This window comes from Eutrema salsugineum, unplaced genomic scaffold (genome assembly GCF_000478725.1).
Source record: "Eutrema salsugineum unplaced genomic scaffold, Eutsalg1_0 scaffold_8, whole genome shotgun sequence".
Lineage (NCBI taxonomy): Eukaryota > Viridiplantae > Streptophyta > Magnoliopsida > Brassicales > Brassicaceae > Eutrema > Eutrema salsugineum.
The window spans coordinates 5,827,067-5,854,779 of NW_006256414.1; the positions used below are offsets into that span (position 1 = coordinate 5,827,067).

Here is a 27,713-nt window from a genome sequence, read left to right on the forward strand (position 1 = left end):
TCCCTTGTCATGGTTTTTATCCTATTGGGTTTTTTCATAATAAGGTTTTTAACAAGGTAGTACGTAATACATTAACGATGATGGATAATTAAAAGAAAGTGTTAGATAGTAATTATCCATTTGAATTGTTTAATAATTACTTCTACTTGAAGTTTACTTTTACCGACATGAGTAAGTCGGTAACTTTGTTACTATAAATATGTACTTCACGTTAAGGAGAGTGATCGATCAATTGAAGATAATCAAAAACTTCTTCTTCTCATTCCACTAAGCTCTCTCTCATATTATTATAATTCTCCAATAACAACCCTGAAAATCAAACAGGCTCTTCTAATACCTGTAAGATGATCCTGGCGGTGCCGATGGGAGCCAGTTTGGCGTGGTACGACAGTTGCTACCACCAGAACCAGAGGAATCCTCACCATTCTAAGATGGATCATTGTACTGCCGGCTATGACCACCAGATCCATACCTCCTCAACGAGTCCCCTCCACTAGCAGCAGCGTTAAACGCGTTCATCCAATCCTCACTAGAAGATCCTCCATTGGTTCTTGCGCTGCTGTGAGGATCTGGTTCATGATTTAGGTCGGTTCTATCGAATCTAGCTGGTTTGGTGTTAACCAGGTCTGAGTTAAGGTGGGCTTAGGTCCAAGTATCAGAGTCGCAGACTTGGAGAGCTATTGGGCTTCGGTGATTTGGTGTTGGCCCAGACTCATTAGACGAGGTCGTTTTAAGGTGAAAGAGGAAGCTCAACAAACTCTAACGTTCGAGTCTTCTTCTTCCTTTTGACTTTCTATGATCTTATCTGTTGTAACAAACTCTTCAAGAATTCTCTGTACAAGCTCAGATAGTGGATTATGCAGGTTCCGTTTCTGAAGAGTGATGTACCCAAGGTTTCTGGGGAACTCTATACTTGCCTCGTGTTGATCTAGTTTTTCTGCATTCACAAAGAGTGAGAGAGAGAGTACGAGAAGTGAAAGTGATTAGATCAAAGAGAGTTGCTATCATATCGGTAACGAGTGGTATCAGAGCGTTAGGTTTGGACACACTCAAGTCTCAAGGATACAAAGGCGACTCGAGGATCAAATCGGAGTTTCAAGGATCGAAGGAGGAGACGTTCGCGAGCTTCACTGACCAACAGTGAAGAAAAAGGTGATCTCATCGTGAGATTGAAATCTACGAGTTCAAACCAAGAACTCAGGGAAGTTTCTCAAAACCTTTTCTTCGTAGTTATCCCAACTATTGTTCTAAAGCCCATCGAAATCTTATACTGTGGAATCTATCTTGAATCGGTATTGCGTATCTGAAATATTGATTGCGAGAGATATTTTGCTTGGATCTGTTGCTGGTTTGGTCTGTTCTTGTATTGTAAACTTTTTTTGCAGGTGATACTTGGTCAATTCTTAAATCAACCATGGAACCAACACAGGGAAGATTCAAAATAGAGAAATTCGATGGTAAATGGGATTTCGGTATATGGAAATACAGAATGCTAGGACAACTAGAAATTTAAGGTTTGGGATCGGGGTTAGAAGAGCACTCTAAGTCAGCAATGGTTACGGATGAACAGGGAACTGTTGTTAACCCGAAAGTTGATCCGAAAGCAGCTGAGAAGGATCTGCGGGTGAGAAATCTTTTGGGAACTTGTTTGACGGATCAGATTCTGAGAAAGATAATGCATGAGTCTACAACTTTAGGCATGTGAAAGGATTTGGAAGCAGACTATCAGACTAAGTCATTACCAAATCGGATTTATCTTAAGCAAAGTTTTGCCAGTTTCAAGATGGATGAGAGCAAGTCTAAGGAAGAATATGACGACAAATTCTTGAAGCTGATTCAGGGCCTCTGAAGCTTTAAGATCACCATAAGTGATGATGATCAAGCAATACAACTTCTAACAAGCCTTCCCACAGCATATGAACCATTGGTTCATACTCTCAAATATGGAACGGGAAAGCAGTTCTTAACAGTTAAGGACGTAGTTGCTTTGGCTTATGAAAAAGAAGCTGTGCTAAGACAGAAGGGTCAGTTAACAAGGTCAAAGGGAAATGAAGAAGGGCTATATGTTGATTCAAAGAGGAAAGCAGAACCGAAGCAAGATCACAAGAACAGCAACAAGCAGAATAAGGGTAAAGGGAAAAAGAAGTCCAAAGGGAAAAGCAAGTTTGGACCCAAAGCCTGCTGGATTTGTGGTGATGAGAATCACTGGAAGAAAGATTGTCCCAAACGGAACAAGAACCCAAATTCCGCTAACCTTGCCACAAATCTGCAAGAACCGATAGCTTTGATGGCCAGTTTACATGACTCGAAGGATGAATGGGTTTAAGACTCAGGTTGCACATTCCACATCACTCCGAGAAGGAGTTACTATCATACTTTGTGGAATGTGAAGGAAGTAAGGTGCTTATGGGTAACAATACGCACTATATGGTTAAAGGTATGGGAAATGTAAAGAATTCAGATGGTACTGTTATTACGTTAAGCAAGGTGAGATACATGCCTCAGATGGGAAGAAATCTTATCTCGTATGGTCAACTAGAACAGTCAGGGTGTAAGTACTCAAGTGGAGACTTTGAGGTGGTATTCTACAAAGGGGATCAGAAGGTGTTAACGGGGCAGTATGAGCAAGGTCTATACTATCTTCAAGGAAGAATCAGGAGGCCAGAGACAAATATTGTTAAAGCCACAAAAGACTTAACAAAGAAATGGCATTCAAGATTGGCTCATATAGGACAGTCGTCTATGGATACTTTAGTGAGAAAGGGCTATCTGAAGAAGGAATAGGTATCGAAGTTGGGATTCTGTGAAGCATTTACGATGGGTAAATCCCACAAGCAAAGCTTCCCGAAGATCAAACCCACTACAAAGGAGATTCTGGACTATGTTCACTCGGATCTGTGGGGCTCATCGACAGTTACACCGATTCTATCTGGGAACTAATACTTCATGACGTTCATAGATGATTTCTCCAAGAAAGTCTGGATCTACTTTCTTAAGACAAAGAATGAGGCCTTTCAAAAGTTTGCTGATTGGAAGACTCTGGTAGAAAACCAAACAGGAAAGAAGCTAAAGTGTTTAAGGACCGACAATGGACTAAATTCTGCAATAGGCAGTTTGATGAGTTGTGCAGAGAAACCGGGGTTAAAAGACACAAGACTTGTCCCTACACGCTACAGCAAAATGGTATCTCCGAGAGAATGAACTGAACTATAATGGATAGAGTAAGAAGCATGCTCCAAGAGATGGGTTTAAAGGGCGAGTTTTTGGCTGAGGCAGCATCTACTGCAGTCTACATCATCAACATATCTCCAGCGGCGTCTATTGGGTTTGAGGTTCTGGAAGTGTTGTGGACTGGTGAAAAGCCGGAGTATGGTCACCTAAAATGTTTTGGCTGTATGGCGTATGTTCATACAGTGCAGGAGAAGATCAGTCCAAGAGCTCGCATAGGCATATTTGTTGGATATGTTCAGGGAACAAAAGGATATCGAGTTTGGTTACTAGAAGAACAAAAGATTACCATCAGTAAAGACGTGGTATTCCATGAAGAGAGGTTATTCAAAGATTTGAACTTAGAAAAGGGAAATCAGATGGAGCAAGAAGCTACTCATGTAGTGAGAGTCTCATCTTCGGAAAATAAATCGGCTGGAGAATCAACAGATGTTGTAACTTCAGGGGAGGTTTCAAATCAAAATGGAGCTGATCCAGACTATGAAGTGACAGGGTAAGAGTCAGGTACATCAGAAGATGATGATAACAATGGTTCTGAAGATACAGGAGCTGTTACTGCAGGAAATCTAGACAACTATGTGTTGGCTAGAGATCGGGTGAGAAAGGAAATAAAACCACCATCTAGATACGAAGGAGCTAACTTCGTGGTGTATGCTTTGACTGCATCAGACACAGTAAATATGAGTGATTTATGGGATTCAGCTATGGACGAGGAGATGGACTCGTTAAGCATAAATCACACTTGGGATTTTTCTGACAAACCAGAGAAACAGAAGGTTATAGGTTGCAAATGGATTTACAAGCTGAAACCAGGTATACCAGGAGTGGAGAAGCCTAGATACAAAGCAATACATATTGCAAAGGGCTATGCACAAGTCGAAGGTATAGATTACAATTAGGTTTTTGCTCCGTTTATGAAGCATGTCTCGATCAGGCTCATTTTGTCAATGGTGTCTCATCAAGACATGGAACTTGAGCAGCTTGACATAAAGACGGTTTTCCTACATGGTGTGCTGCAGGAGAAAATCTATATGAGTCAACCGGAGGGCTATGTTCAGAAAGGATTTGAGGACAGAGTCTGTTCGTTGAAGAAGTCGCTCTATGGTTTAAAACAGTCACCGAGAGAATGGAACTACAGGTTTGACACATTAATGATCAAGAATAAGTACAAGAAGAGTGAGTATGATCTATGTGTGTATCTTAGGGGCTCAACAGTTGAAGACATGGTCTATTTTCTGCTATATGTGGACGACATGTTAATAGCATCAAATGATGGAAGTGTTGTAAACAAACTAAAAGATTCTCTCAGCAAAGAGTTTGAGATGAAGGACTTGGGGCCAGCAAGAAGGATACTAGGGATGGTTATATTCAGAAACATATCCAAAGGAGTTTTGGTCTTATCTCAGAAAGGGTACTTGAATCAAGTGTTGAAGACGTTTGAAATGTGGGATTGTAAGCCATTGTCTACTCCAATGGGTCCACAGTTCAAACTCCAAAGTCTTACAGAGTAAGTGATGTTGGATCAAGCTGGTGAGATGGATCAGATTCCATACGCAAGCGCAGTTGGTAGTCTGATGTACACCATGGTGGGATCGAGACCTGATCTAGCTTACTCAGTGGGTTTGGTGAGCCAGTTCATGGGAAATCCAGGTAAAAGTCACTGGAGAGCAGTTCAGTGGATAATGAGGTACATCAAGGAGGCTCCAAATCTGTGTTTAACTTTCACAAAAAGGTCAGATTTCAAAGTTATAGGCTACTGCAACTCAAATTAGGCAGGGGACTTAGACAGATGCAGATCCATTTCCGGGTATGTTTTTACGGTTAGTGGAAATACTGCGAGTTGGAGATCGTGTTTGTAGAAGGTTGTTGCCTTTGTCAACCACCGAGGCAGAGTACATGTCATTGTCAGAGGCAGTTAAGGAGGCGTTGTGGCTAAAGGGAATTTGCGAGGAAATGGGTTTCATCCAGGGAGCTGTTGAGGTTCATTGTGACTTGCAAAGTACGATTTCTTTGGTGAAGAATCACATGTTTAGTCAGAGGACAAAGCATGTTGCGACAAAATATCACTTCATCAGTGATATTATTGCTCAAGGTGATGTAAGTGTTTTGAAGATTCATACATCGAAGAACCCAGCAGATATGTTAACCAAAATTCTGCCTGGTAGTTCTTTCGGAAGGTGTTTGGAAGCTCTGAATGTCACCGCCTGATCTTGGCGGTGAGTGCGTCATTTCCAGGAGGTCTGGAGATGACGAGAGTTCAAGTCCGGTGGAGACTTGAAGGTGATTCTGGTAATGCAGATTCAAGTTCATTCTATCTCTGGTGACCAGGAGATTGCAAAGTATGAGGTTTAGGTTTGAATGAAACTCGCGGTAAGATACAAATTGTCGAGGAAGTGAAGATTTGTACTGCCAGGAACGAAATTTTCTCAAGATTCGACCGTTAAAGACCAAAGGAAATCAGAACCAAGGTGTAGATTTGTGAGGATCTGGTTCGTGATTTAGGTCGGTTCGATCAAATCTAGCTGGTTTGGTGTTAACCAGGTTTGAGTTAAGGTGGGCTTAGGTCCAAGTATCAGAGTCGCAGACTTGGAGAGCTATTGGGCTTCAATGATTTGGTGTTGGCCCAGACTCATTAGACGAGGTCGTTTTAAGGAAAAAGAGGTAGCTCAACAAATTCTAACGTTCGAGTCTTCTTCTTCCTTTTGACTTTCTCTGATATTATCTGTTGTAACAAACTTTTCAAGAATTCTCTGTACATGAATTATCCAGGTTCCGTTCCTGAAGAGAGATGTACCCAAAGATTTTGGGGAACTCTATACTTGCCTCGTGTTGATCTAGTTTTTCCGCAAACACAAAGAGTGAGAGAGAGAGGAGGAGAAGTGAGAGCGATTAGATCAAAGAGAGTTGCGATCGTATCGGTAACAACTGTTTTCTGCAAATAACGCAACAAGAAAATGAAATCGGTTTTGCTTCTTACATATTATCACAATATCGACAGGGTAGATGTGTGTGTATACATACCAGTGCCACTGTCAGACCAGCTTGAAGCAGCAGCTGCTCAGTTATCGTGAATGCTAAGCTGTCTAGTGAGCTTTGAAAGAAGAGAGGACTGTTTCTGGTCAAGGTGTATTTGTCTTTTCACGTTCTGATCCTCTTGAATCAACGATTCAATCTTCTCAGTACCTATCGCACTGCAGATTAATCCAAGAGAGAGAGAGAGAGACAAATAAGCACCACGCCAGAGCCGTATTAATTAAATGAGTAACAAATATACATTAGAAAATGGATATGAGACCTGATAAAACTGTATAACTGATTCAGCATGTCTTCCTTTGATTTCTCCACTTGACAAAGAACAACGGCCTGTTGAAGCCACCACGAGGGTTAAGTAATAAAAAAGCTTGAATGAGATGGGAAACTAAAGAAACATTTACAAGAATGCTAAACAGTTTACCTTTGGAACTTTTGTTGCTAAGCTGTTGAGACATCCACCGCAATTCCTAACCATTTTATTCTAAAAAGAAAAAGAAAAGACAAGCAGACGATCAAAAGCAAAACCGTCAATTACCATGGAAACTAAACTGCATTACATGCATAAACAGAGCTATCTTCAACGTTTAGAAATAACAAATCTTAACCCTTTAAAAGTATGAGTACAAAGACAACAGTTTAACTTTTTGATCATTTAACAGCGAGTTTTTTAAATCATACTTTCTCCAATGGCCGTTTCAAGCCATATAGGAAATTCATAGTAAAGACTTTATCATCATGATATTAATATTAGATTAAGATCAGGTACGCAGGTTTAACTTTAAAGGAGAGTGGAAAAAATTACTGAACGAGCAGATAGTTTACTGTAAATGACTTTTAAATAAACGAAATGACTTACACTTTTTGCGCAGTATAAGAAGATAGTTTACTAGAGTGACTTCAATTAGTTGGGATGCTATGTTTAAACAGAATGCTTTGTTTCACCTTTGAAAGCAAAAGAATATAAAGATCCAACTTGCTTTGCAGCCAAAATAGAAGAAAAGAAGATAGACATTAAGTCTCCCTCAGACATTTCATTGAACATCTTGTCTGCATAATCCACTTCCTCAAGAACACATCAATCATAGTATATGTAATGTAATATAATGAAATTAAAGATAAAATTTTAACAGTCAAAGAAATTAAAGATACTCTATCAATCAATTATACTCTATGCACTCATACAATCGTAATGTAAGATAATGAAATTAAAGACAAATTTTTAACAGTAAAAGAAATACACAGCAAATAACTCAATAATTGAGGCATAACTAACTCCACTTAAGATGATTTACTACTAAGTTTGCTTAGATTATTAACGCAGTTAATGAAGCAACAACAAGATCTTTTGTGTGAGAAATAACCTGAAACACTCTTTTGAAGAATTATTTATTCAGATGTATATCTCTTCATTCTCTCGTACCCCTCGCAGGTCTCTCACTTTTTAATGAGTTTGGAAATGTCGAAGTACTTTTTGTAATTTTCTATGGAAGAAAATTAGAAATAGAAATTCAGCCAATGATAATTAAGCATTGATGAACCAATGAAAAGCGGTTTACTAAATTTCAACCAATAAGATATAAGCACAACTAGCCAATCAGGAGGGTGAAGACGAATATTAGGCGCCAAAAATTTATCCAATCAGGAAGAGATCAGGAACAGGGTTTTGTGGACCATCTTTGACCAGCTTCCTCTCCCAGCGATCCCGACAGAGAGAACGAGAGATCGTCGAGTCCTTCTTGACATTTTGCTGCACTGATCCGACATTGAAAGCTAATCGAGGTAATTGACATTTCTGTGGTTGAATTATATTACCTCGTTTTGATTTTGGGAAGTCGTTGCCATAGAACCACTATTGGGGATTAAATTCGATTATTGAATAGGGAATTGTAGACTATGGAAATGGCGATTGGTTGCTAATCGGATGGGTATTTAGTGGATTGTAGGTTTAGATGTTATACAGCAGTAAATGGGAGTTAGATTAGAGTATTTTCTGGGAGTGAGACGATGAGAGAGAGTAACAATTGGTATCACTTGCTTACAACTGGAAACAAGTGGAAACATGGTATCACTTGCGTACAACTGGAAAATCCAATTTTTATGCAGTTGATTATGGTGTATGTGTTCAGGTGATAATGATTACAAACTTTGAGAGGGTAAGTTCAATTGATATCAATTACGGGGGGTTGCGTTTAAGTAATGGTGGATTAAATAATGGTGTATTTGCTATTTACACAGGCAACTGTTCAGCAGAACAACATCAACAGAATGTCCCGGTGATAGAGGAAGCTGATGATGATAATGTTGACGAGAGAAAAGATGGTGATGATGTAACACGTGACAATGGAGAAAGTGGTGATGATGTATCACGTGACAATGGAGTAGATGATGATAAAGCAAAGTTGGATAACGAGGAGGGAGAATACAGACGGTTTGATTTTGATGATGGTCCCCGTGCTGAAGTAGAAACACAACATTTTGAATGGGATGATGGTATGAATCTGAGATAGGGCAACGATTTGCATGTAAACAAGATTTGATAGATTTATTGTATAGAGCTTCACATCAGAATTGTTTTGGTCTGAATATAAAAGAATTCAGATAAGAAGCGATACGTGGTGAAATGCGGTGAAACAGGGTGTAATTGGTATTTACGAGCTTGGAAGAATGCGAATACACCCTGTTTTTCTGATATAGTATACCGGAAGATGCATAGTTGTTCTCGGGCCAGTGCGAGTACAAACAGCAAACAAAGGAAAGGAACACCAGGATTAGTAGCATCTATTGTTAAGGAAACGTATCCAGGTCGATTAGATACACCAACTCCTCACGATGTCATGGTTATGGTTAAAGATAATGCTTCTATGAGTGTGTCATATTCTACCGCATGGAGAGGAATACAGAAAGCTAAATCTCTGATTCGTGGTTATTCTGAAGACAGCTATAGAGATCTGTACTCGTATTTGTACATGCTAGAGCAGGTGAATCCAGGTACAAAACACAATGTGTTACTGGACGGACAACGAAGATTCAAGTTCTTATTTGTCACTTTGGGAGCTTGCATTGACGGGTTTGCAGCAATGAGGAAAGTGGTAATTGTTGATGCAACTTTTTTGAAAGCCGGAATGGGTTGTCAGCTAGTCTTTTCTGCTTGTCAGGATGGTAATCGTCACCATTATCCGATTGCTTTTGGAGTAATTGATGCAGAAAAAAATGACAGTTATGGCTGGTTTTTCAGGGAGTTGAAAACTGTTATACCCGATAGTTCTGAATTGGTTATTGTTTTTGACAGAAATGTAAGCCTCATCAATGCAGTAGCTGAGGTTTACCCGGAGCTAAACATGCGTATTGCATCTGGCATCTGAGCCAGAATGTGAAATTGCAAGTTTCAAGGGATAGAGAAATAGTTGCAGAGACATTCATGGAGTGCCCAAGACAGTATACAAAGGTCGAGTTTCTTGATCATTATACGAGGATGGCATTAAAGTATCTAGAAAGGGGTGTAGAAATATGGAAATGGGCCAGGTGCTATTTTCCAGGAGATAGGTACAACCTAGAGACTAGTAACGTTGTGGAGTCCTTGAATAGTATATCTAAGGATGCAAGGAGGCTATGCTTATTACCTATGGTGGATAAGATTGTTGCGAAGTTGTGTGAGTGGTTTAACAAGCATAAGAACGAGGCTGCTTCTACGCCACCAGGACGTAAACTGGTGGCTTTTGTTGAGAATATATTTCACAGTAGATGTGTTGAAGGGAATAGGCTAAGTGTCACCGAGTTAAACATCAGTCAGATTGAATACAGTGTAATCGGAAGCGATGGGATGAATTACATGTTGAACTTGAAAAGTAAAACTTGCTCGTGCAAGTGGTTTGATATAGACAAGTATCCTTGTGTGCATGCCTTAGTCGCACTTGAGAATTACATGAAGCGGCCAGACAGAGAAGAGGATATATACGTAGAGGACTTGTGTTCAAAGTATTATTTAACCGAGCAGTGGCCTTTTGCTTATAACAGAACCATCTATCCAGTCTCACACAAGTCACACTGGGTTGTTCCCGATGATATAAAGAAATTTAGTGCTTTCCCCCGGAACATGAGAAAAAAAGGGGGGCAAAACAGCAGAAAAGGCATCCATCCGTTGGAGAGCGTCGACCGGAGTCTGAGAAAGTGAAGATGAGTAATAAGCGTCGCCCTGAATCTTTTGGAATTTATTCCTATTTTACTGCAGGTCAAAATACTGGAGCTGAAAATGCTGCAGATGCCTCTGAAAGTACTGCAGGTGCCTCTGAAAGTACTGCAGGTGATAACGTGGTTTAGTTACTCTGAACTCCTATAATTGGAGATGTGATGTTTTACTCGGGATTACTTGGTACAACTACAGTCGACTATTGTTTTCCTATAATTTGGAAATGCCCACTGTACTCCTCGGGATTACTCTGAACTCCTATAATTTGGAAATGTGATGTTTTACGATTTTTGAAAAAAAAAAGAAACAAAGAAATAAAAAAATGCAACAAAGAAATACAAATGACGTGTCGTTTCGTTTTCCAACAGCGACTGCAAGAGTTTTTAAGGAGTTGTGCCTTCTTTTATTTAACATAGACCCAAGAAGTATCAGAAACACATTTCATCTCCTATGGCAAAGCAAGTAGGGATTTATGATTTGCCCATCGAGATGAAAACCAAAATACTAAAGAAGATAATCAGTAATTGCATACGAGATTACTGTTCTGCTAAAGTGGCCCCTAAGGATTTTAACGAAATCTCCAAGGATCCAATCTTCTTATGGAGCATGGATCTGTTAAGCGTGCCCACACTTTGGGTCTTTGATATGGCATGGATGAGAATGTTGAAGGACAGATGTTTGGTAGCAAGTAATCCAACGACTTTATTTGAAAGAGGTCTTTCAATTATTTTCTGTGACCGTAATATCGAGGCAGGGATGGCTATGATTAAGGAATCAGCAGAAGCGGGATGCTCTATGGTTAAATACTGCCATAAAATGCTTGTCCTCATCATGTCCAGATGCGAAGTGAGCTTAACATCTGTGACAGATATTACCCGGGCGGAGGCAGTACAAATGCTTCAAACAATGGAACATTCAAGCTTGAGGGGTTTCAACGCTAACCCTCTACAAGTGTTTGAAGAAAATGTTACTTTGGTTTTTCACAAAGCTTGTAACTTGCACTGCGGAAACATGGACTTACCCCACAGTTGTCTTGTTATATACGGATCCATGGAGGAACCTACCAATATGTGCGATACTTGCTACTGGACAATGCAGACGGCAAAATTCAGTCAAATTATTACGAGGTTCGCAAAGGAGTGGCCAAATGATACTATCACTGTTCTTCGCGAATGAGTGGCATATCTATTGTTCTCTCTTTCAAATCGATGTTCTCAGAAGTTCAATAGAAAATCGAAGTGTTTGTTGTTACTTAGACTATTTATTTTCTATTAGACAATTTGTAAATAATGCTAAAAAATAAAATAAAATGATGTGTTGCTTTTAAGTGTATCAACAATGTAAATGTTTAGTTTTGGTCAGGAAAACTTGGTATAACTACGATCTAGTTATAATGTTTAGTATGGACATTTGTTGTTCTGTCGAACACAAATAATTGTGAGCTGGGAGGAGAAGCAAGAGCGAAAAAGTTGTGAAAAAAAAGAAAAGTGAAAGTAGTACTTTAAGGTCAGAGAATGCCGTGTAAAAGTTAAAACCCGATGGAATGTTCGTCAGAAGAAGAGAAAAGTGATCATGTGTCAGGTAAAATATTATTATAATAATAGAAAATAAGATTAAAAGAGACCCGTTTCCAGATGACATCGTTTTGAAGAAGTTAACCAACCATTAACCACCAATAGACCAATTTAAACGATTTCATAATTTGGAGATGGCAAAATACGACCACGATAATAATCAGTATTTTAAAATATGGTCGTTTTCATGCTAACACTTATCAGGGATTAGTAAACAAGGTTTTAATTACTAAAAATAATGAAGAAATAATACGAATCTCACCACACCCGACACTTAAGTGTCAATCTCCTTCTATAGTCACATTGTCAAGCTTAGGCCATCAATGATTAAAAGAATACGTATCATTCTTTTCGAGTTGATGAACAAGTTGATAATTTGATTTTATAACCAATTATGAAACGTATAACCAGAATATATTCTTTCCAATTCAGTATTACTGCGAATGCAGTATATCCAACAAAAGTACAACTATGTGGACAATGAGTATAACTGGAAAATAAGGCACAACTACTTTTTAAATTCCCAGTTACAATAAACGACATGTGTCCATAATAAAATAAATTATGTCAGCCACACGTGAGTTATGACAGGTGTTCTTTACCTGAACACATGTCTATGTGTCAGGTATAATACTATTATAATAATAGAAAATAAGATTAAAGGAGACCCGTTTCCAGGTGACGTCGTTTTGAAGAGGTTAAACAACCCTTAACCACCAATAGACCAATTTAAACCGATTTTATAATTTGGAGATGGCAAAATACCACCATGATAATAATTAGTATTTTAAAATATGGTCGTTTTCATGCTAAAACTTATCAAGGACTAGTAAACAGGCTTTCAAAATACTAAAAATAATGAAGAAATAATACGAATCTCACCACACCCAACACTTAAGTGTCAATCTCCTTCTATAGTCACATTGTCAAGCTTAGGCCATCAATGATGGAAAGAATACGTATCATATTTTTCCTCAAATTTTGTTTGATGAATAAGTTGATAATTTGATTTTATAACCAATAATGAATCGTATAACCGGAATATATTCTTTCAAATTTAGTATTACTGTGAATATGGTATATCCACCAAAAGTACAACTATATGGGCGATGTGCATATCTGGAAAACAAGGCACAACTACGTTTTAAATTCCCAGTTACAATTAATGACATGAGTTTTCACTTGAACACGTGTTTTATTGGGTGGAACAAATAGACTCCACTACAATTATTTATTATTTTCCGGGTTTATCCACGAAACTAAAATTTGTTTTTCCCCCCAAAACATACATTTCCAATTTTGAGTTCCCCCCCCCCCAAAACAGACATTTCCAAATTTGAATTTCCCCTCAACATCAAAATTCAATAAAATATCTGGGTTTAAGCACTAAACAACCAAAACACAAAACACTCAGTTTTTTTGCAAAATAATAATTTTTTGCGAGAATGCCAAGTCTCGGCTCGTCGTCCGACTCGGAAATTTCAAGTGGGAGCCCTCCACCCGAATTGTACGAAGATTCTCAAATTCCGCGATTCTGTTATTGTCATCGTAAACTAATCATCAAAACTTCCCACACCATTTTGGATCCAGGTAGAAGATTCTTCGCTTGCAATAAGGAATATGTAAGGCAAGTTCAGCTGTTGATTGCTTTTAATTTCGTACCAAAAATATTTATACTGTTTGTGTCTTGTAGAATCCCGGATGTCATCTCTTCAAGTGGTGTGCTGAGGCGATGCTAGAAGAGATTGCAGATGTTCGGCATGATTTGACCGAGATGCAAGGCTGGAGTGGTTGGACTAGAACCATGGACCAGATTCACTCAACGGAGATCTCCCAGCTACAGGAATCGGTAAACAACCTGAAGGAGGAAATGGTTGAGGCAATGAGGTCTAATGCTCTCCTTTATGAGGTGATTTGTGACTGGGTTTTGAAGGAAATGGATAGGGAATTAGAACAGATGCGACGAACTAAGATATTTAAGGAAATTAAGGACATGGTTGTTCTATCTGTTCTTGCTGTGGCCTCGGTTTCTTTAACTATCTACCTGTTCAAGTAGTTATGATTCATGGTTCTACTCAAGACTTACTCAATTTTCCGAAAAACATGTGGTTTCACCAAATGATACTGAGTATTACATATTTTTGATTTCGGAAAAACATGTGGTCACACCAAATGATACCGAGTATTACATATTTTTGATTTTTGGGAAAACATGTTGTTACACCAAATGATACCGAGTATTACATATTTTCAATTTTTGAGAAAACAGGTGGTTACACCAAATGATAATTTGTATTACATATTTTCGATTTTCAGGAAACATGTGGTTACACCAAATGATACCGAGTATTACATATTTTTGATTTTCGGGAAAACATGTGGTTACACCAAATGATACCGAGTATTACATATTTTCGATATTCGGAAAAACATGTGGTTACACCAAATGATACCTAGTATTACATATTTTATGTATCGGCTGAGATAATATAGTGGATAGAATAATAATTTTTTTGTAAATAAATATATTACAGACATAATTTTTTAATAATAAAATATTGTACAACGGAAAATAGTAAAACATACAATTCATTATTTTATTCTGAACATGCCATGAACTCGGTCATCAAGCGGACCTTCTTCTTGAACCTCTCTGGTTCCAAAACGTACATGCGTGCGACGTCTGCGAGGTAGTTGTCCTCTTCCTCCACCTTAGGGTGAAGCAGCATGTCATAGAGCGTTTGGAGGAGTTCCTTCACCATCGTTCCAACCCTCCAGGTAGCGGTGACGAGTAGCGGATGGAAGACGCGGGGTTTGTCGATGTTGGGGTACAGAATCGGCGTCTTCCACGACACCATTGGTGGCCTGAAAGGGTACTCCGGTGGGAAACGGATAGAGATGAAAAAGATGCCCCCTTCGAATGGACTACTAGGGGGGCCCAACAGCGTTGCTTGTCATTCGTAAATGTCTTCCGCCACTGGCCCTGCACTGAATCCACTCGCCGGAAACCGCAGCAACTCCCTCAGATGAGTCATGATCCACGCCTTTAGGGGCCATTTTGAAGTGATAAAGAGAGAAACGATAGCACTAAATAGAGAGAAGAGGATTTAGAAGATAGATATGAGTGAGAGAGAGAGAGCGAGTTATAATTATAGAAAGAGAAAGGAAAACCCTAGGGTGCGACTCATATAATAAATACCCTTCAACCGTTCAGTCTTATCATGCGGAGAAGTTAAAAGTCACATCTTAATCTCCCCTAATAAACCCGAAAATATTTATTTACTTAATGTATTGATAAAAATCAAATACAGTGTTGATAGTTGTACCTGTCTTGCGGCAGTTAATGAAAGCATTAAAAGCCGTAAGACTGGTACAACTACCAACACTAATGCAACGATTAAACATGCGGCGTAATTATCTTTTAGACAGTTATTATTATATATTTATTTATTCACTTTTACAGAGATAAATAAATGCGTCGTTCTCTCTTTCCTCGTTTTTCGTCCATGCAACGCGTCTATACAATAAATAAATCCTCTCACGTGAGTAAATTCTGAGTAGACAAATATCCAGAGAACATTGTCTATACACTAAAAATATTTAACAATGTTTAGTAGTCAAGTAGTCTTCCCCAAAAAACTTGAAATTCGTGAAAAGTGAACACTATTGCCTACTCTATAAATAGACACTTGAGATATTGTACTTCTAGAATTTTCAAGTAGTCTCATCGTTTCTAACAATACATAAACAAAATGGAGAAATTAGATATAAAAAAATATGATGAGAATGGTCTGCTAATCATCAACCCACCACATTTGATAATGAGATTTGGTGTGGTGGAACCTAAGTCGCCACCTTCGCCAACCGATTCTGAGATCGAGCAAGCAGAGCTGTGGGAACAATTTCATCTCCTCATCAAATCAAATGATCAAGTCAAGCAAAATCTTCCAAAGGTAATATATTCTCTCTGTTTAATGGTTTATAAATATGTCTTGATCATGAGTGAAAATTTATATATATTTTTTTCTTGAGGAAAAAGACAAAGACATCTCAGTCGATAAAACTCCCCACACACGTAGTACAAAACCAGAACACGAATTAATTCTGAATCTGGAGATAGGATTGAAGTGCATACATTGCGGATTCGTGGAAAGAGAAATTCGAAGCATGGACACATCTGAATGGGTAAGTAATTAGTCATTTTTTTGGTTATAACAAATCTCAAATAAGTTGAAATCTATATGACTGGATTATAATCAGTTGATTTTGTTTGGGTTTTTAAATTTAATTTGTAGACATAACTCATGATTAATTAATAATATTGAATACAAATTTAGGCTATATGATTTTTTAAACATAAATGAGATTTTCTACATTTCTATTCCAAGGAAGAGATGAAGAAGATAAAGAGGAAGAGGTCTGGAATGTCATCGAAATTCACATGAAGCCTCTTTTTTTTATGAACAATTCATATATGTAATCCTTTTTTTTTTCTAAGAACCTTGATGTTTAATTTTATGACATTTTATAATTTATCTTTGGAGAAATTATTTATGGTTGGTTGAAAATTTTCATCAGAAAAATTGACGATAACTTGATAATATGTAATATGCCAACATTTTAGTAATCCAGACAAATGTTCAAATATCGCAGTATATGAGTAAAAAATCATACGTATATTTTCAATAACGCATTAATGAGAGTAGCAGTTATTCCTCTCTCTCATATGGTCGCGTTTACTCGACGTGACTACTCACTTCCTTCATTTTCTATTATTTAGGTTCGCAAAGAAGTTCTGAAATCCATTCTACTTCTTCATTACTTTCCCAAATCACTTTTTCCTTCCTCCTCTCTCTTAGGGTTCAGATTTTCTTTTTATATTACAAAATCCATCATTTTCTCTTAGGGTTTCAGAACTTTCACAAAACTCGGCCTCGACCACTTTCATATATAAATCCATGGCACAGTACTCCTACCTACTAGCCCTACCAGACGAACTACTGGAAAAGGTTCTAGCAAAGTCGGCTAACACAATTGGTGACCTAATACGGATTCGCTCGATTTGTCATAGGTTCAACGACTGCACCAGAGGTCCTGGCTTCTACGCTGAAGTTGATCTCTTTAATATGGATCATCCAGTGGATCAAAATGTCCATCTCATCATTGATGTCTTCAGAGAGTTCTATGATTCACGAAATCCAGGCATGCTTTTCATGCGAGGTATGCAACTCTTTTTTCATCGACACGATTTTGGAGGGATTCTACTGATCAAGGATGCGGCGGATAGAGTTTACACGCGTGCAGTATATGTCTACATGATGTTCATGAAACTTGTTATGGAACATCCCGAGGATGATGAGTACCTCATCAAACTAAGCCGGAAAACAATAAGGAAGTGCACCCGCGACCTTGTTGAAGAAGTATATCTTGGTTGGCTAATATGGTTGCCAGAGATGTTCGATGAAAGCCACCATCGCTTTTTACCGCGCCCCAATACTCTTATCCACTGTCCGTGCGGTACAATTAACCGATGAGAGCGTTGGTGAAATGATGAGTATAAACCACGAAACATCTGCGACTACTGCTTCTTAACTCGCGAATGCGGAAGGTTCTTCCTATATGTGTACCGGGTAGTTAGGGTTTTTCCTGATATGGTCAACTGGTGAATGTGTCTGGTGTTTTATGTCTTATGTTTTTTGTTTTTTGTACTTCCTTATGTTCTGGATTCTGTATGTGCACAATTCGTAATGTTTTGTACTCCCTTATGTTATGTACAAACATTATTCTAATAATTTTAACCCGAACTGTTTAGGCCTAGTATTCCACATATATAAGTGGTTACACCAAATAATACTAAGATGGTTACACCTAATAAAACTAGGCTATACCATTTATACGTGGTTTCACCAATAATACCAAGTTTTCCCAATATTTGGTTTTCAATAATCCAAAATCAATAATAAAAATAGAAGTACACACCATAATACAGTTTAATCCAAATACAAATACATATATCAAATGTCATAGGAGACTTAACGTATCTGCCTTGTGTTTGGCCCTAGTTTCGATTGCTCTTGTTTCCGTTTACCTGCACCCACTTATGCGTTCACAACGTCAGCACCGTCTGGTTCTACCTACACATACCAAGTAATACAACATAGTGTTACCACGAAATATTAAGTATTACCAAAACAATGGATAGTACGGAGATCGGGCTACAAGCTGCTCCACCTCTTTCAGCTTCGGCTCATTCATCTCCGCCTCTTTCTGCTCTGCCTCCTTCTGCTCCGCCTCCTTCTGCTTGGCCTCCTTCTGCTCCGCTTCCTTCTGCTCCAGCTCCTTCTGCTCCGGCTCCTTCTGCTTCTTCTTCGGCTTCTGCTTCAGCTATTTTTTCTTCGGCTGTTTCTGTTTCCCGCTTTCTCAGTTGTCACCAGACTTTCAAGTTTCTCTCCACCTTGTTCATGTTCATCTTCTACATCATTTTCGAAAAACTTCTCCTCCCTCATCTCCTGGTCCTTCGCTTTTTATTCTTGTCTCTTTTACATATTGTTCTACAGAGCAGAGTCTTGTATCAAAGCCATCCATTCGGACACTGATTCGGAGAAACTGAGCGTACATACTCTTCTGCAAGCTCTGAAGCTGTTCCACCAATCCAAGAGGCGCCACCTTCTCCGTCCCCACATTATTCTCAGCCGCTGCAGGATGGTTTACCCACTCCTTATTATCTCGGACATCAACATCGATCTTGCATATCTCTTTCCAGAATATCGGCTTCTTTTCCTCAACTAAACGCCTCGTCCAATTTTCAGGAACGATATCACCGATATCTTCCTCTTCATTCCTCTCCATGACTCCAGCAAGCATAACTACTTCATCCTCGGATGTTTGCAATATACTCTCGATGACCCTAGTGTTACCCAGTGTTTCATAGAGTTTCGACAAAAGGAAATCTTTTAGGGTGAATGGTTGGAACTTCTGCCTGCACATCCGGGGACAATCACTCTCTGCTCCTCTAACATCTTCTCTGTATTTGTTCTTCAGACATGGGATGGCCTCAAAGGCTAGCAACTACACATAAACCCAACAAATTACATTTAAGCTCATAGTATTACATAGTTACAAATTCTTTATAATGTGACATACCTCCAAGAGAGTAACAAAGCTTGGAAATGTCCAGGCATCTGTTTCGACGACCCCATTGAAATGCCTCATTGTATGCTCAATCTCCTTCATATTTACATCGAATGAATACCTACCCCAAGGAAACCTTTTACAAGCCTCGAGATCATCCACAATCATCAGGAATAAGGGGTCAACAGATGGTGCTCCCTTGCCGGTTTTCGTTTTCCCACTAATTATAGAGGATAAGAAGTAGACGACACACATCTTCAACCGATCAGGATTAACTAGCTCTCGCATTGACTTTAGCTTTTTCTCAACAGCAGCAAGGGAGGGGACGGTTTCCTGAAAATATCTATTCTTAAACGAAAAACTTCCTATGCTCTCTTAGTCCTCTAGGTACGGGAGACAGTTTAATCCACACAAAATGGCATGCTCTCTAAGGGAATAGCGAATTGGTACGCCATTCACTACAACCAAGCTTCCCTCTTCTTATTTGTGTTTGCTGTCCGAAGAAGAAGCAACCACATTCCCATCATCTTGTATGTTGTGTCCTCATGCATGGCCCTATGCATATGCCAAAAGTGCTTGAACTGTAGGTGTTCTGTAAACCATAACAGCTCATGGGGTTCAAGGTCTAGAGACTCCAATTTCGAAACAGCTTTGTGGATATAACATCTTGTTCCCAGCTTTATTGCATTATGATACTCACTGGGCTTGACAAAAATTCTCAAGGGTGGCAATGACTGGTTCTCCTCCTCCTCAACCTCAGCCTCAGTTCCCCTCCACAACACTATCTGATTATTACCCGTCTCTGGTTCGGAAACTCCTTCTACCATTTTCTCCTGCGACGATTCGGAATCTGAGTACAATTCTGGTGTAGCATGTCTAAACACTCTTTCGTTTCCTAAATCCATGACTCCTATTTTGTAATTACCAACCGAATAGAGAACATATAAATCATATTTTAGATTCTACACAAAACCGAGTTTAAATCTACAAAGTAATCTAGATAGAAATTAGAAATCAGAGGACGAAGACGAACGAACCTGATTTAGCGAGGCGTTGATTCAAGACAGGCAGCAGCAAATCACTCGTAGTTGTCCCAGAAAATACTATACGAAGACGACGACGAGAGGACAATTTCGAAATTTGAAGTTTTTTTAAAAAAAATTAGGGTTTGACTTACCACAATTTTGACCGAAACCCGATTTCTTCGGATTCAACCCGATATGACAGACTGGGTGTGGATCTTCGTGGTTGTGTTAGTAAATATGAAACTTTAGTAAGGACCTCCAAGTATTTGACCGCTTTTCTCCCTTTTTCTTGCTTTAAAATAAATCGAAAACAAATTAAATATTATGAGGAGGAGATTTGAGAATTTCTTTAATGTGGAAGGAGTACGCGAGATTATTCCTCTTTTTGTGTCTAATGATCCTCTTCCTGATTTTGTTAACGTTGAAATAATTGTTTGGACGGTGCAAGCAGCAATTGCGACGGTGGTAGACCAGAGGCTCCTGTGACCATGGATCCTCCTCTGAAGACGTGCAGCTCATTGTGGCAATGGATCCTTATGGTGGTGACGGTGGTCGACGTGAGCTCTCTCTTCCTTTCTCTCTTCTATTCTTCTTCTCTTCTCTCTCTCTTTTCTTCTCTTCTCTCTTTTTTTTTCTATTACGGCTGCATTGTTTTTCTTTTCGTTTCTTATTAGTTTCACTAGGTTTGGTTTAGATATTTTGGTTTAGAGAGAAATTAAAATATGGATTTGGGTTTAATGAGTGTTAAAAAGAATTGGGTTAGTGTTTAGGATTTTTTTAAAAAAAAATTTAAAAAAACAAAATTGGGCCAAAATCTGATGTTTGGGATGTCATAAACTCCCCCATTTGAAATGAATTCGTCCTCGAATTGAAGGATTGCTTCTCCCCCACTTGATTATCGACTATACATTGGAGTGTCGTGCAGGTTACTTTTATTGTGACATCCCAACGCTTCTGTTGCGTGACTCTGATAATTTGACTTTTTCTGGTTTCTTTTTCCGCTGCACAAAGGTCTTGACATCTTGAAAGAACACTTGGATCTCATCTTCAACCTAGAGAATAAAAGAAGACTGACTTAGTCAAGTTCGTTGCTTCCCTACTCTCTAACCCTTAAAAGAAATTTTTTTTTGTGTAATACGAAATTCAAAACTTTATTTTTCCTTGAAATCCGAAATTTAATTTTTTAAAAAAATTAAGAAATTTGAAATCAGAAATTAAATTCTCTTTTTTATTAAAAACCGATTAAAAATTATAACAAGTCCCAAAACGGCTCCCGGGTCAGATCCGGTTTGGCTAACCTTACGCTCTGATACCAAATTGAGACATTCTAATCTCGCAAATATAACCTAACTTAAATTACACTCATTTAACAGCTTTTAAAAAGAATAACAAACCTATTAAATATTTATTTATTATCAAAAATCCTTTATTAAAAATACATAAATCGAGAACTCGAAAAGCCTTAAACATTTGAAGAAAACTAAAGAAAATATAATTAGGATTCTTATTAAAATAATTACAGAATTGCGCCCATGACTCCCGGATATAAAACCACAACGACCGCCATAAGTACTACACTTTGGTCTCACCTGAAAAATAAGAAAATGGTGAGTATTCGGTAAATAATATTCAATGAGGGTGTGCTCTTGGAACACACACGATTCTTTGACATATTATTTGAAATAGCAATAATGTATATACATAATATAAGCATCAAACTCAAACAACAATCAACCTAGGATAACTAATTATATTATATAATATATATGATCCTAATATTTCTAAAAAAATACAATAATTCAATCATTCAAAACAATCAACCTAAAGAGTCTACTTCACATTTCCAAAGAACTTCCGTCAATGGTACTCATTCTCTGTCACCACCCGTTCTGGGCTTGTCAAGTTATCGGTGCCACCACCCTCAACAGAGCTTGACTATGGTTCGTCAGCCCTTTCTCGATCACTACAACTTCACAATATTCAGTCATTCACTGTAGGCCGTCAAACAATTTATCGATCACTACAACTTCACAATATTCAGTTCTTCGTTGTAGGCCGTCAGTAACCAAATAATTACTATTCCAACTAGCAACTAAATGTCTTACAATCCTATTATCATATTTCAATATTACTCATTATGCATCATCATCAATAAACAATCAACAACCAATATCAATCACCTTTTATCAAATACCAATTATCAATCATGTTTAATACTTACACTAAGCATACACACATTACTAAATCAACTAATATATCTTAGAAATCCACAAACTTGTCCTCACCTTAATTTAAAAGAACTTGGAATAGCGCTTGGAGAATATAGCGGCCAAAAGCGGTTGCAGCTGGAGAGCACCTCTTCTTAAGAACACTTCAGAGCCGCCTCGGAAACACGCTCATAACTCGATAACCAACCGTTGAAATCTCAATCCCACCGTTGAAACTAAAGACCTATGTACTGTGAAGCCCTCCACCAGAATTCAGTTTGATCGGACTTAAAACGAGTCGTCCACAGTTCTTTGAATTTGCTGCGTCGGAGCAGATTTCTGGGTTGCAAAATGACGCAGATGATTCTTGCGCAGGAAGAAAGCTTCGTTGTGGCCTGACCGTAACTGCAATGGCGATGCCGTTTTCTCCTACGGCTTTGTTGCAATGAGATATTTCCAGAAGCACCTAGACCACGGTTTAACTCTCTCTGAAGCAACGGGAATCTTCCTCACAAAACCCCACCTCGGAACTGTGTCTTCTCCCTCAACTCTCTTCTTCTCCAGCATCTCGGTGCAAGCAGCAATTGCGACGGTGGTAGACCAGAGGCTCCTGTTACCATGGATCCTCCTCTGAAGACGTGCAGCTCATTGTGGCAATGGATCCTTATGGTGGCCACGGTGGTCAAGTGAGCTCTCTCTTCCTTTCTCTCTTCTATTCTTCTTCTCTTCTCTCTCTTTTCTTCTCTTCTCTTCTCTTTTCTTCTCTCTCTTTTTTTTTTCTATTACGGCTACGCTGTTTTTCTTTTCGTTTCTTTTAAGTTTCACTAGGTTTGGTTTTAGATATTTTGGTTTAGAGAAAAATTAATATATGGATTTGGGCTTAATGAGTATTAAAAAGAATTGGGTTAGAATTTAGGATTTTAAAAAAAAAGTTTAAAAAAAAATTGGGCCAAAATCTGATGTTTGGAATGTCACATTACCACTCAAAACCTAAACAGTAAGGAATGTTTTCATTTTGTGTTTTTGATGTCATGTTTGTCTTTTTTTTCTTCTGTTTATGCATGTATCAATGAAATTGGAGGTGCTAATTCGGATGATGTTTCTCAAAAACAAACCAATGAGCTATCTACAGCTCTGATACAATATCAATATCAATATCAAGAAGGCTCTATGTCAATGATCGAATAAATTCATGAGTATGTTCACTCAAAGCAGCAAACATACATAAAATTCTGCAATTAACAAAATTCACCGCTTCATCGTAACGGCCTCGGTATTCTTTCTGCGGTCTAGTAATAGGACAATATCTCCACATTTATTGCATAATCTTCTGGAAATTAGCAATTTAGAGGAATGAATGCCTCAAATAAATAAGCAGCTCTTCATAGCTCATATGCAAAACATGGTAAACAGAACTCATATTTCTATCGTTGAAGCTAGTCCCTCCAACAATGTGAGATCTAATACTCTCATTTATCATTTCCCACTCACATATTGTGTATTGCGCAGTTAACAACCCGCCTAACACCTTAATGGCCAACGGTAGACCTCCACAGTGTTTGATATATTATCTCTTTACCCATTTCTTCCTTTTTTGCGAGACTTAATTAGTACCTTCCAACCAAAACAAAATATATATATTCTTTTTTATATGACTCCATAACACAGGAACATAACGATTTAGGATAATTATATTTTTTTCCTCCAATCATTTGTGTTTTATCCAAAGGATAACAAAAAGAGAATTATAAGACCATCATCAATGGGAGAACCCCTCATGAGATTCTCAACCAATTTTTTTTATACATTTTATCTAAGAACCCCATAACTTTATTTATTTGTTTTTTCTTCATTAATGGTAGAATTCTGATGAGGTTCTTAATAATGAATGACTCACATAAATGTTAAATTCAAATAAAATCATTCTACAAAATAACTTAACAAAACCGAAAGGTGCAGCATGCACGTTATCCAGTTAGATCAACTGAAGACAGACAAATTTGGTTTCTGAATTTTTCCTTCGTTGATCTATCTAGGCCTTTTGTGTCTACTATGTGTTTAATAACTAGACTAACCTTACTTGGTTTTATTCACAATAATTATGGTGAATAGTCTAAAATAGTACAAAATGATGAATTATTTCAAACGGAGTACCGTTCTATAATTTCAAACGGTACCATTCTATATAATCTTTCATAATTAAGATAATATATTTTGCAAAATTTATAATATAAATATACTATTTTGGGGGGATTTAAACCACAGATCTTTCTACAGAGACATGAAAAAATTGAAGTATAGTCACCTCCTGGAAAAAGCTTTCGGCCAACTGTTTTTTTAGTGTTCGGTTCGAGTTATTCAGATTTTCGGGTTTTTGGATTTAACATTTAAAACCTATTTCGATATTTTAAAAGTTAAGTTCAGGTTTTCTTTGGTTCTATTCAGGTTTGGTTCGGTTTCAGATATCCGAAAAATCATAAAATTAAAATAAAATTGCTTACATTTAAATAAATTTGATTAAATTTGATCAAAACTTAACAAATATAACTAAAAACTTTCATATATTTATATTATTTTGGATTTCTCAATCATTCTAGTAAAAAATAACTCATATCTAATTTGATAATTATAATTTTAGATTATCAAGTTTAAATAGAATTAATATTTAGTGTATATAAACATAATTCGTTCTGATATTTTATCAGTTTTGGTTGGGGTTCGGTTTTTTTTCGGATCGGGCTCGATTTGATATTTTGGATTCGGATATTATGCTCAGCGCTACTGAAAAGAACTTCTTCTTCCCTTCTTCTTCAGCATTGTTTTTATAATCTCTTCGATTTTCTTCAATTCAATGTTTCTTAATTCTTCTTCTCTAAATCAATTAAATCTATTTCTCTCTTCTTCAATTTAACTTAAGCTATCCCAAAAATTCCTTCATCGATTTGGTCTCTCTTCCTAGGCGATTAACACTCAAGAAATCTAAGTCAATTTTTCTAACTCATGTATTAATTTTCGATTGAAACTCAAAAATTTCACACTTGGATAGATAATATTCTTCTCAATTTCTAATATCGCATTTTAATTTCACCGTTCTTCACAAGCAAATTTAGAGAGATGATTCTGTTTTTTTTTTTTGCTTTGTGTGATAATTAGGTTTTATTACTTTGGTAAGATGTACTCTTATTAAATTAGGTTTTATTACTTTGGTAAGATGTATTCTTACCAAAATGAAACGAAACTCAAAGATGTGTATCTATCAATATCTATCTACAAAACACGCAAGTACATCATTCATCATATAAGCATACCATAATCGTTTCTTTTTTATAACTAGTAAAGAAACAAGAAAACACTAGTCCCAGAAATGAGGACCAATCCAAACAAAAAGAATGTGTTTTTTATAATTCTCCGATAACAATCCTGAAAATCAAACAGGTTCTTCTAATACCTGTTAGATGATCCTGGAGGTGCCGGTGGGAGCCGGTTTGGCGTGGTACGACGGTTGCTACCACCAGAACCAGAAGAATCCTCACCGTTCTGAGCTGGATCACTGTACCGACGGCTATGACCACCAGATCCATACCTCCTCAACGAGTCCCCTCCACTAGCAGCAGCGTTAAACGCGTTCATCCAATCCTCACCGGAAGATCCTCCATTGGTTCTTGGGCTGCTTTAAGTAATATGATAGTAATAAAAAAGCTCGATGGTTATGGGAAAGTAGAGAAGATTTACAAGAATTAGTTTACCTTTGGAACATTTGCTGCTAAGCTGTTGAGAACAGCTTCAACGTAACCCCGTACTTCTTGGGACATCCAACGCAATTCCTCTTCTGGGTCAGCCGGTTTCCTAACCATTTTATCCTAAAAAAAAAAAAGACAAGCAGACGACCAACGCAAAACAGTCATTATCCTAAACAGAGCTATCTTCAACGTTTAGATATAACAAAACTTAACCCTCTAAAAGTACGAACCACAGATACGTCAGTATTACTTTTTACTCATTAAACAGCGAGTTTTTGAAATCATACTTTCTCCAATGGGCGTTTCAAGCCATACAGGAGATTCATAGTAAAGACTTCATCATCATGATATTGATATTAGATTAAGATCAGGTACGCAGGTTTAACTTTAAAGGAGAGTGGAAAAAATTACTGAACGAGCAGATAGTTTACTGTAAATGACATTTAAATAAACGAAATGACTTACAAGTGATCCTTCAGAAAGACTTTGTCGCATGGAAGCGCCACCCACTTGGCCTCCTCGGGCTTGGATGACCTTTTGCAGCTTATTAATCCATTCATTCTTATCGACCATGCTCTCGGCCTTGAGAACCAGCGCATTGTGAGCTGCAGCATACAAGCTTTTTAGAAGTTGCTCATATCAGAGAGCATAGAGAGGCTCATCGGTCAAACAGCTAATTTTGATAATCGCTTGACATACCTTTAAGTACAGTCTTATATGGAACCCTGCATGTTATCTTATCTTTTGAATCAGGTCCATTTGATTTCTTATCTTTCGAGCTCTTTGATTTCTCTCCTTCATCATCAGAAATCTCTTCGATACTGCATTCCTGAGCAGCAGATCAACAGAGCTTCATGAGACAAAACAATTGAGTATTGTGTACCTCAATAAAACTGCAAATGCTAAATGTTATTTATGGAGCATCCCGGTTTTCTCATCAGCAGTAATGGTAATATAACATTTTGCAGAGTAGGATTCACAATTACGAGTAATCATCACTCTGCTGAAAGGACCAGGTGGAAGAGCAACGTAAATATGAAACCCTAAACTACTCTTTTAGTTGCAGTTACATCTTCGACCATCGAAAAGTAAGTATTGCAAGAGAATGATACCTCCAAAGTTACAGTGCCGCGGAAGTTCCTTTCTTCTTGCTTTTCCGTATAACCAAGCTAAAGAAAGGTAAACGCAAAGGCAAATTTCTTCAATAACAATTATAACAAGATGTTCTAGAAAAAAAAAAGAGAACAAAGTGATAATGCACTCCTAGCATTACAGTTACAATTAAAGTGCATACAGCTTTCTCTTTTGCCTTGTGATAAACGCTAACATTTCCAGTTTTTTCATTCAGAACAAACCATCGCCTACTCCACCCATTTGTCTTTGCACTTTTCTTCATTAAGTACCCTGCACAACAGATTAAGAATTAAGTTTTAGTTGGTTTTTATAACAAACTAAAACCATGAAAGCTCATCCATCCTACACTTGTTCAAGGCTAAAGTGGCAAACAATAAAAAACAAGAACGAAAAAATGGATAGGAAGAAAAGCTTGGAAGTTTATTTCTTATCAACAAGTAATATCAAGAAAAGCT

General features: G+C 37.8%; 1 pseudogene; it reads right to left on the minus strand.

Moving 5' to 3' along the window:
- Positions 1-330: 330 nt before the first annotated feature.
- Positions 331-27,552, minus strand: LOC112089588 (annotated as a pseudogene).
- Positions 27,553-27,713: the final 161 nt, after the last annotated feature.